We start from the raw sequence: 12,504 nt of genomic DNA, 5'->3' as shown, positions 1-12,504 counted from the left end.
TCTTTTCACAGTAACATATGTATTTCCAAAGTTTCCAGGATTTCTAACTAGTTACTATCTTAAAATGGAAATTATTTTCCAGTCTTGTTTCTCTGGCCTTTTATTGAATTAATTTTTACTCAGTCCTCAGATTATTTACTCTTCCTGAATTCAACCTAAGAAATATTCATGTACATTTAATCCAAGAATGCAAGGTTGGTATAATATCCAAAAATTAATTAATGTAACACACCATATCAATAGAGTGAAAGATAAAGACCACACACGGTCATCTCAATTGATGAAAAAAAAAAAAAAAAACATTTGACAGAATTCAACATCCCTTTCTGATAAAAACACTCCTCAAATTTGAAATAGAAAGAAACTTCCTCAGCTTAATAATAAAAAGCATCTTCGAAAAATCCACACCTCACCTGTACTTGTGGTGGACAGGATGGGAAAAGAAAAACTAAAACTATCTGTATTCACTAAAGACAGAATCTAATATACAGAATATCCTAAGGTATCCACTATAAAATTATTAGAACTAAGAAATGAGTTGAGCAAGGTTGCAGGATAAAAGGTCAATAAACAAAAGTCAATTCTATTTCTTTACAGTCACAATGAACAAAAAAAAAAATGAAATTAACAGTTCCATTTAGAATAGTATCAAGAAGAATAGTTACTGGTAATAAATTTAACAAAAGTACAAAGCTCTTACTCTGAAAACTACAAATATTGTTGAAAGAAATTAAAGAAAACCCTAATAAATGAAAACACTTCTCAGGGCACCGGGGGGGCTCAGTAGGTTAAGCATCTGACTCGATTTCAACTCGGGTCACGATCTCACAGTTCGTGGGATGGAACACTGCATGGGGCTCAACGCTGACAGCGTGTGGATCCTGCCTGGGATTCATATTCTGTGTGTGTGCGTGTGTGTGTGTGTGTGTGTGTGTGTGTGTGTGTGTGTCTTAAAATAAATAAACATAAAAAGAAAACACTTCTCATGTTCATAGTTTGGAAACCTTAATATTAAGACAGCAATACTCTCCAAATTGATCTAGAGATTCAATATAAAATCCCAGCTGACTTCTTTGCAGAAATTAAGAAAATTATCTGAAAATTAATATAGAAGTGGATGTTTTTAAACAAAAGGAACAAATTTGAAGGACACACACTTTCCAATTTAAACATTTACTACAAAGCTACAGTAATCAAGACTGTATGAGACTGACATGAGGACAGACATAGGTCAGTGGAATATCACTGAGAGTTTGGAATTAAACCCTCAAATTTATGGCCAGATGATTTTTGGCAAACATGCCAGGCAACTCAATGGAGACGGAAAAGAATAATTTCTTTAGCAAATGATGGGGATGACTGGAGAGCCGCATGCAAAAAAAGTGAATTTGGATACCTACCTCACACCTAATGTAAAATGAGTCAAAGGTGTAAATATGGTAGCTAAAGATGTAATCTCTTAGAAGAAAACAGGCATAAATTTTTGTGACCTTCATTAGGCAATGATTTGTTAGGTATATCACTAAAAGCACAAAAAAAGAAGAAACAGATAAACTAGACATCATCAAAATTAAGCATTTTTATGCTTCAAGGGACATCATCAAGAAACTGAAAAAACAATCCACACAAAAGGAGAAAATTTTTGCAGATCATATATCCAATAAGGTTTAGCATTCGGAATATATAAATAACTTTTACAAACTCATCAGCAAAACAGCAAACCAGTTTTTTAATGGGTGATGAATATTTGTATACAAATTTTCTGTTTGGACATCTGCTTTCATTTCTCTTGGGTATGTACCTAAGGAATTGGATAGACATTTCTCCAAAAGTGATACAAAGATGACCATAAAATGCATGAAAAGATATTCAACATCATTTGTCCTTAAGAAAATGCAAATCAAAACCACAATAAGATGCCACAATGAGGATTTAACTATAACAATAAGAGTGGGGACTGAGAGGAGCAAATGGATGACAAGGCTAGAGAGAATAGTGACATAAGAGTCCAAAGTAAGAGTGTCCCTAGAAGATGGGCATGTCCAAATGCCAGAGAGAGTGTGGAAGTGAGGTAAGGGCCAACAAAGTATCACTGGATTTAACAACAGGGAAGTCTTTACCTTTCCAGGATAGTTTTATCAGAGAAGCAGGGACAAAACCTGATTTCAATTGATGGGAGTGACTAGGAAGAGAGAAAGTAGAGAGTGATGATAATTACAGAGTTCTTTCTGTATTATGGCACTTTGCAAGGTCAGACTTGAGTCTTTAAGAGATAATTTATTGATTGCAGGTCTACAGAGACCCAGGGAAGTAGTTAGGGGACAAGACAGTTACTTTACAAGCCATGCTATAAGACCTGTGGTTCATACCCAAAATCAGGTTTTACCCCACTCTGTTTTTTCTTTTCCGGCCTTTATAACCCTAGATCTCCAGGCAAAACAGACAGGGCTGCCTTTTTTTCACTCACATATACCTTGCAAACTTGCGTATTGTTTTTTATACATTTTTTCACTTGATGCTCAATATACTTTGACTTCACCTATGTAAAATTATTGAGAGAGGGAAGCTGCCATAACTATGTGATTGTTCCTGACTCTGCATTGACCTAGGGAAAGTTCTAAAAGAGTTTCTGACATTTTTTTTCCCTTTTGGTAAATCCTTAGAAAAAAGTAGTTCATTCTGCTGGAAAAAAAATGCATAGTTTATTCCAAAGTGTGGCTTAGAAAATGGAAGAAAAACCCACAGTATTTTCTCTTTCCATACTTCCAAACCAGCTTCTGATTTAAGGTAGTGTAAGGTATATAACTGAGGCAGAGAAAAGACATTGCCAGAACTTCTGGCTCTAAATTATCTGGGATCCAAGGTTTTCCTAATTTGTCTATCTCTTTCTAGCAGTAATTCTTCACTATCATACAAGTTCTACAGTTAAAAAAATATATGATATAAAACAAAATGAAATAGAAAGTTTATAGCGATTCCCTGACACCCATGTAGCAATTCTATCCCAGTTGAAAAAGGCAAGTAGCTCATCAATTTGAAACTAATCAGAATTCAGAAAGCAATTGTCTAGCAATCATATCTAGGTCCCTGTCAGAGCCACACTAAGGCCAAGTCCTGGACGTGTTGCAGAGGATACTGAGCCTAAGCAGTACAAGCAGACTATATCTTACTGTTACATAAAGCGGCTTGCCGGGGCTCCTGGGTGGCTCAATCAGTTAAGCTTCCGACTTAGGCTCAGGTCATGATCTCATTGTCCATGAATTCAAGCCCTGTGTTGGGCTCCATGTCGATGGCTTAGAGCCTGGAGCTTGCTTTAGATTCTGTGTCTCCCTCTCTCTCTCTGTCCCTCCCCTGCTCATGCTCTGTCTCTCTCTCAAAATTAAATACACTTGATCTTAGCCAAAAGGCCGAGAAGTGATATCTCTCAAAAATAAATAAATAAACATTAAAAAAAATTTTTTTTAATGGGCTTGCTATTACCAGTGCTGTTTTAAATAACTTGTAGAATTTAGGAGTTCTGAGTTACCTTTGCTTCCTTTCAGTTCTTTTACATTATACTTCTAAACAGGGAACAAATACATTGCAAGTATCTAGAGCATCTTTCCTTGAAGAGAAGCAGGAAAGAGCACATGTGTCATGATGGGATTGTTCACTATTATAGAGAAATTTGATTACTGCGTTATGTTATAAATCAGTAAGGAAGCTGATTTCTCTTTTGTGAATTGTCTTGAAAAATATAAGTCTCTTTCTTCATAACCCAGGTTTATCTGAAAGGTTTCTACAACTCTACAATATTACTACTACTTCTACAATGACTACTACTCTTTGGAACAATTCAATAGGACAACACTCAATGGGAGGAGGGCAGCCCTCAGCCTGAGAAGAGCTGGATGAACAGACCCTCCCCCCACCCCACCTCATAGCTGAACCCATTAATGTCCCTGCATCAGCTTTATTTCGGCTTACTCAGGCTGCTTAGAGGAACCGCCTCCTTCTGACACTCTTCCCAATTCTATTCCGTTTTCTGTGTACAAGGGCTCATGTGTCTCTCTTGTCACATACCTGCCCCAAGAATTCTCTCTGTCAGTGATAGCCCTCTACCTGCTCTTGATTGATCCTAAGATCTACTTCCCATCCATTAAGACTGCCCTCTCAAAGAATAGCAATAGCCCACTGATTACAAATCTAGTGACCTCTCACTACTCTTTGTTTCTTAACCTCTATGCAACACTTGACACTTTTCTCCATCTTCTTTCCCCCCTCTACCTATGTAGAATCTTAAACTGTCTCACTGGCTTATCTTTCTCAACCCTCCCTTTAAATGTTATGCCCAAAGTTCAGAAATTGGCTCTCATATTCTATGTCTCTGCCACTTCTTCCCAAGCCCCAGCTTCTTTTACATATGTATTTGCATCCTAGACCTTCCTGCTTATCTCTAGATGTGCACATCAGCAGCATGATGATATCACCAGTAGTATATGGCCTGCAAACACCTTAAATTCAACCTCAAATTTAGCTCCTCTTCTGTATTTCTTCTCTTATTAATGGCATCAACATCCCTCCCTGCTCCCCTAGTTCTCAAGAACAAAACCTGAAAATTGTATAGTCATACAGTTATAATGCACTAAGTATCATCTAATTTAATGTTTTGTATAGGTGATAGGACTGAGGCCCAGAGTAGTCAAATTGATTCCTCAGGGGCATTCTGCAAAGCCACATCTGGAGCCAGAATCTTCTAATCCTTTACCATCATAAATTCCTTTATTCCTTCAACAAATCCTGTCAACTCCATAGTGCTTCTCCCATCTATGCATTTTCATGTCTCAATTTAGGGTCTCATTTTAGTATCTTTTATCTACATGACTGGACTTCTTTTTTTTTTATATATTTTTTAATATGTATTTATTTTTGAGACGGAGAGACAGCATGTGAGCAGGACAGGAGCAGAGAGAGAGAGGGAGACACAGAATCCAAAGCAGGCTCCAGGCTCTGAGCTGTCAGCACAGAGCCTGATGTGGGACTCGAACTCACAAACTGTGAGATTATGACCTGAGCCAAAGTTGGACACTTAACTGACTGAGCACCCAGGTGCCCCTACATGACTGTACTTCTAACTCTCCTCTTATTTACAATACAGTACTTCCAGAAATAATATTCCTAAACCCCAGACTTGGTCATAATTTTCAAGCACCTACTTTATGCCAAATAAAATCCCAATGTCTTGTCCAGCAGTCAAAATCCTATGCAATTAGATTCTGACTTCCTTTCTTTTTTGTCTCTGCTACACACATATTTTATTTCAACTAATTTAACTAATTTAAACTAGTAGCTACTCAGTATACCACCTAACTCTCTCACTTTGATGTCTTTCTCAATCTTTTCTGCAGTTGAATGGTTCACAAAGCTGGCCTGACTGCAGGAATGTACTGTCATTCCATTTTCTTCCCATCACCACCAGAAATCTACAGCATAACATCCTACTCATCTTTTAAGGTCCATTTCAAGTTCTACTTCCTCCCCCACTTAAAAAAAAAAAAAAAAAAAAAAAAACTTTCCCAAGCCCTTCCTCATAGCACATGCACCTTTCTCATGCATCACAGTCTCAAAATTGAGTTAGTTTTTAACTTCCTCATCAGGTTCTCAACAATTTTTTAAATTAGCACTTGTAACACTTTAAAATTTCTATAACACATTCCCAAAACCTGTGGAGTAGGTCATGCAGATATTTTTATGTCTACTATTCGAGATTTACAGATTTTCAAAACCCTGCAATACAGAATTTACTAAAACAGGAATTGTACAGTAGGAATCACGTTTTTCTCTTGTTTTTACTCTGTATCACCTGTTTGTTATTTCTAAGTCTGTATTCTCCAAAGTGGACTGCTCTGAGTTTTTGCCTCATAATCATATTTACTTACCTCAGGCTGTTTCGACATATTGCCAAGCAGCCAGATGAAAAATAAAATATTCAATTCATCATTCAAACATTTTAAAATGTAGTATACATACGTTTGCTGCTGTATAGAACAAACAGCTAGGTGACTGATTGAGTTACTTGCTTTTCAACCAGTTGTTCTGGCAGGATGGTGATTATATAAACTCTAACAGTGGCATTTAATCATTTTTCACTGATTTTATATTTTACTGGCATCTGAAATTTATTTACTGTAGCCATCGAATTTTATATCTGTAGTTCATCAACCAATGAGATAGAGTAGTCAAGAAAAACCGGTTTCTTAAGACTTCTGTAAGTCTGCCTCACAGAGGTAGCACCAAGATTACAGTGCTGTCCTTGAAGAGAATATTCTCACTTTGGAAAAAGTGTACACCCTGAAGCTTCCCTGATAGAACATAGTCTTCGAAAACAATTCATAGTCTCTGGAAAACAAGTAGGAATGCCCTTAATGAAAAAGAAATTATGAATAACCTAAAAGACAAAATAAAAGAATGGATTAAAAGTAGAAACTTTTACCCAAAAATGTACAAAAGAGAATATGGTTAGAAATGACATACAAGTGGGTTCAGGAAAAAGGAAAGGATCCTTGGGGCAAAAAGAGAGGATTGTTGGTTGGAAACAATAGCAGCTGTAGCCTAGCAGTCTGACTCCTACCCTCCTCATGACCACCACCTCCGTATGCAAAGGAGACAGCAGAATTTTCATTTCTAGTAATGAAAGGCTAGGTGACTAGGCTATTTGGTCCAACCATCCCACTGAAAAAAAAGTTGTGCGTAAAATATACAAGCTTCTTAATTGCATCAGAGTTGAGAAGATGGTAAAGAACTACCAGATAAGAAAATCTAAGGAATTGCTAAAATCAAGAGAAGTAAGCACAAGAGCACCTCAGCAGGGCCGGGACTTGCCTCACCTTGGTCCCAGTCCTGCACCTGAACATCAAAGCTGCTGTTATCCTGAGCCAGGCAAATGTGGCCTTTGGTTTTTGTGGCCTCACAAAGCAAGGAGAACAGAATCTGATTCTCAGGATCTTTCCAAGGTGAGGAGTCTAATAGGAGACCTTTTCAACATCCACCAAGGACCATAAAGTACTGTACTCTTGTGATAAGGGCAGACCAGAAGTAAACCCACCCCTCCCAAGTCCAGGGGTCTGCAGAAACTTGACACTTAGCAAAACACAGAGTAAAGTAAGAGGAAAAAAAATACATTCCTGAGAAGTTATGGTCACAGCCCAGCTCCATTGGAGATTTACAGCTTGGGTAATCCCAGGCACCCTGAGCCTAGAACTCAATCTAAGATTGTCCTGTACTTGTACTGCCCTAGGCACCTGGCAAAATCAAATTCATGTTCTCTCCATTGGAAAGCAACTTCATTTTAGGTCTCAATCCACTGAGATAAAGTTTTCAGTATATAGTAAAAATAATTCAGTATACAAGGAGACAAAGCATGAGGTTTGGGGTGGCATTTTGGCAGTGATGTAATGTCTGCTGCAAATGGCTAATGATACTGAGGGAACACCTATTCCCAGATGACTAGGTCCTGTCTGACACATCCTGATAGCATCTCCTCCAACACCCATAAGGTAACTGGTGGCAGGCTGAGGTGATTGTTATAGCATTCAGAGACAGGTTAAGAGGGGAAATCCAAGTCCAACATGAGGAAAAGTAACCACATAAAAGCATCAGCCTACACACACACACTATAATACCTGAGGAAACAGAACAAGTAGAGGAAATCATTGCAGTCTTCAGAACATTAAAATGATTATCATGAAATTTAGAGATGATATTGTATCCATGAAAGAAGAACATGCCTTAATGAAAGAAAAAAGATGAGCTATTTTTGTATTGAAATATATGATAATAAAAATAAAAACCTCAAGGCTGAATGCCAAAATTGACAGAGCTCAATAGCAACCCAGAAGCTCAAAAATGAAACTGAGAAATTCTCTTATAAGCACAATGAAAATGGACAAAAGAGATGATGTGTATGAAACAAAGGTTCAAGAACATGGAGGATCCATCTAAAAGTTACAAATTCACATAATGGGATCTCCAAAAAGAGAAAATAGAAGAACTGAGAGGAAGAAATAAAGAAATTAAATAAAATTCCCCGGATCTTAAAAAGACCTTTTTTAGAGTTTTTAGATTAAGTTCCACTGAGTGCCAAGGAGGAAGATTGAGAAAAGACCCACTCCTAGAAAATAATGGTAAATGTTTAGTACTTTATGGATAATCAGAACATTGTAAAGCTTCTTTTTTTAAAAAATTTTTTAACGTTTTTATTTTTGAGACAGAGAGAGACAGAGCATGAACAGGGGAGGGGCAGAGAAAGAGGGAGACACAGAATCGGAAGTAGGCTCCAGGCTCTGAGCCATCAGCCCAGAGCCCTACGCGGGGCTCGAACTCACGGACCGCGAGATCATGATCTGAGCTGAAGTCAGACACTTAACCGACTGAGCCACCCAGGCGCCCCTGTAAAGATTCTAAAGAGAAAAAATACATTATTTACAAGGTGAAAAGCAGCATGTTGACTTCAAATTCATTAGTAGCATTGGGTACAAAAAGATACTGGAGAAATATTTTCTAAGTACTGAGGTAAAATGATTTTGCATCTAGAATTACATAACCTGACAAACTGTAAAGTGTAATGGCAAAATAAGACATGTTCATACATGAATGGATTCAGAAAATTTATCACCCACAAATCCTAGCTGAAATATTGACTAGAAGATGTGCTCCAGGAAAATAAAGCATGAATTTAAGAGGAACGCTAAAAATCAATGGTAACCAAAGAAACCTTTCAGACATGATACAGCTTAGTAAATGTTCGTTTTAATTTTAAAAAATATAACAATCAAATTCATTTTTAAAAATCTCTTTCACAAGGCAAACCCTCTTACACCATTGGTTGGAATGCAAACTGGTGTAGCCACTCTGGAAAACAGTATGGAGGTTCCTCAATAAGTTAAAAATAGAACTACCCTACCATCCAGAAATTGCCAGAAATTGCATTACTAGGTATTTACCCAAGGGATTCAAATACTGATTCAAAGGTATACATGCACCCAATGTTTATAGCAGCATTATCAACAATAGCCAAATTATGGAAAGAGCCCAAATGCCCGCCAACTGATGAATGGATAAAGAAGTTGTATATAAAAGTGAATTACTGGGACCTTATGAAGATAAAAAGCTTCTGCACAGCAAAGGAAACAACCAACAAAACTAAAAGGCAACCAACGGAATGGGAAAAGATATTTGCAAATGACACATCGGACAAAGGGCTAGTATCCAAAATCTATAAAGAGCTCATCAAACTCCACACCCGAAAAACAAATAACCCAGTGAAGAAATGGGCAGAAAACATGAATAGACACTTCTCTAAAGAAGACATCTGGATGGCCAACAGGCACATGAAAAGATGTTCAACGTCGCTCCTTATCAGGGAAATACAAATCAAAACCACACTCAGATACCACCTCACGCCAGTCAGAGTGGCCAAAATGAAGAAATCAGGAGACTATAGATGCTGGAGAGGATGTGGAGAAACAGGAACCCTCTTGCACTGTTGGTGGGAATGCAAATTGGTGCAGCCACTCTGGAAAACAGTGTGGAGGTTCCTCAGAAAATTAAAAATAGACCTACCCTATGACCCAGCAATAGCACTGCTAGGAATTTATCCAAGGGATACAGGAGTACTGATGCATAGGGGCACCTGTACCCCAATGTTTATAGCGGCACTCTCAACAATAGCCAAATTATGGAAAGAGCCTAAATGTCCATCAACTGATGAATGGATAAAGAAATTGTGGTTTATATACACAATGGAATACTACGTGGCAATGAGAAAAAATGAAATATGGCCTTTTGTAGCAACATGGATGGAACTGGAGAGTGTGATGCTAAGTGAAATAAGCCATACAGAGAAAGACAGATACCATATGGTTTCACTCTTATGTGGATCCTGAGAAACATAACAGAAACCCATGGGGGAGGGGAAGGAAAAAAAAAAAAAAAAAGAGGTTAGAGTGGGAGAGAGCCAAAGCATTAGAGACTGTTAAAAACTGAGAACAAACTGAGGGTTGATGGGGGGTGGGAGGGAGGGCAGGGTGGGAGGGAGGGCAGGGTGGGTGATGGGTATTGAGGAGGGCACTTTTTGGTGATTGGCATTGAGGAGGGCGCTTATTGGGATGAGCACTGGGTGTTGTATGGAAACCAATTTGACAGTAAATTTCATATATTAAAAAAAATAAATAAATAAATAAATAAATAAATAAAAACAGTGATAAAAATTTAAAAAAAAAAAAAGAAGTTGTATATACATATACGTGTGTGTGTGCATGTGTGTGTGTATAATGGAATATTCCTCAGCCATAAAAAATAATGAACTCTTGCTATTTGCAACAATGTGGATGGATCTAGGGAGTATTATGCTAAGAGAAATAAGTCAGACAGAGAAAGAAAATACCATATGATTTCACACATATGTGGAATTTAAGAAACAAAATAGATGAACATGGGGCAGGGCAGGGGGGCAAAGAAGCAAAACAGTAAACAAACTCTCAACTATAGAGAACAAACTGAGGGTTACTGGAGGGGAGGTAGGTGGTGGGATGGATAAATGGGTGATGGCTATTAAAGAGGGCACTTGTTGTGATGAGCACTGGGTGTTGTATGTAAGCGATGAATAGCTAAATTCTACACCTCAGACTAATATTACACTGTATGCTAACTAACTGGAATTTAAATTAAAACTTGGGGGGTGGGGGGAAGTCCCTTTCACAAGAGTGACAGAAGTTTAAAAATAGCTGGGAATAAATTTAATAAAAATTAGACAAGGCATATATGAGTAATAAAAATGAAAATTTTCTGAAGAGCATTAAACAGAAAACTGAATAAATCAAGTCTATACACCTAAATGAATCTCAGTATTATAAATATGCCAGGTCTTTGTAAATTAACAGGTAAATCCAGTGCAATCCCAGTGAAAATATCAATACATTTTTTAAATGAATCTGATAACCTTATTATAATATTCATCTAGAGAGGAAATTTGGGGCGCCTGGGTGGCTCAGTCGGTTAAGCGTCCGACTTCGGCTCAGGTCATGATCTCGCGGTCCGCGAGTTCGAGCCCCGCGTCGGGCTCTGTGCTGACAGCTCAGAGCCTGGAGCTTGCTTCTGATTCTGTGTCTCCCTCTCTCTCTGCCCCTCCCCCGTTCATGCTGTGTCTCTCTCTGTCTCAAAAATAAATAAACGTTAAAAAAAAAAAATTAGAGAGGAAATGAGGAAATATATACTAAAATTCCCAAGACAAGTTTTTAAAAGAGGAACAAGGGTATGTGTGCATATGTGCACTTGTATCTCCACAGAGAAGTTCTTGCTCAACCAAATAGTGAAGTATGCAATTATAAACTACAGTAAATAGTGTATTACCAGAATAATAGGCAAATACATCAAGAAAATAGAGCAGAGAGTTTAAAAATGAAACAATGTACAAATGAGAAATTCTTACCAAAAGAAGGTTTCTCAGTACAATGGATAAAAGATGGACTGTAATGAATGTTATTGTCAAATTGTCTATTCATTAGTAAAAGCCAGGTTCCACTTCATGCCAGTCAAAACAAACTGATTCCAGATTGATCAGAAACATAAACAGGAATAGGAAAACTATAAAAATGGCTGAAGGGAATGCAGGAAAATGTACATTCAAGTGATTAGTAAGGCCTTGAACAAGACACGCGTGCATGCACACATACACACACGTTACACAAAGGTTATAGGTGAAGAAAAGATTGATAGTTTTGACTGCATTTGAATTTAAAACAACTGTGCTGCAAAGGATACTATAGTTAAAAGGCTACTAACAGACTTAAAAATATATCTATAACATAAACACCAATCAAATAATATCCAGAATATATTTTAAGACTCCTAAAGATATTTTCTTAAAAAGCTTAATAAAAAGATGGGGAAAATATCTAACAGTCTGTTCCTTGGAGAGGAAAATACAAATGCCCCTGAATGTGATCTTGCTGGTAATCTGCAAATGGAAATTAACAATGAAATATCAGTTTATCCCAATATATTTGCAAAAATAAGTGTTGGTTAGGTTGAGGAAAGATTCATATCCTGATATGCCATGTGTGGAAGTATAAGTTAGAGTGGCTTTTCTGGGAATGCCAGAAATTCTTCTAGAAAAAGGAATGAAATAGAATCAGGGAGAATTCAGTTGAGGTATTATAGAACCAGAGATCTGCCAATGTATACTGGACTCTGTCCATGCCTTTTACATTTTTGTTGTTCTTCCTTGGGATTATTAACTCTATTTTGAAAATTCCAATGTGTTTTAGATGTGGTAAGAGTAACCACAGGAAAGGAGTTTGAAGGGAAAGGTGTTTGCAGTGGCTACGTGAGAAAAAGCCAAAGAGAAGGTAAAATCCAGTAGGAGATTCTTCTCCCAGTGTTTACCCTATATAGTTTCTTAATTTTATTTCAGTAAGGGAAGTGATTTTCTCACAGATGTTGATAACATTTGCTTTTAAAAGGTAG

At 37.4% G+C, this 12,504-nt stretch overlaps 1 protein-coding gene across 3 annotated transcripts in view; it reads left to right on the top strand.

Moving 5' to 3' along the window:
• Window positions 1-12,504, top strand: part of SEL1L2 (SEL1L2 adaptor subunit of ERAD E3 ligase) — a 123,022-nt gene that overhangs the window by 7,043 nt on the left and 103,475 nt on the right. The gene's annotated exons all lie outside the window — the stretch shown is intronic.

The sequence above is a fragment of the Panthera pardus genome, unplaced genomic scaffold (assembly GCF_024362965.1).
Source record: "Panthera pardus isolate Hobbes unplaced genomic scaffold, ASM2436296v1 HiC_scaffold_25, whole genome shotgun sequence".
In the NCBI taxonomy this organism is placed as follows: Eukaryota; Metazoa; Chordata; class Mammalia; order Carnivora; family Felidae; genus Panthera; species Panthera pardus.
This window is presented reverse-complemented; position numbering and strand designations above follow the sequence as displayed.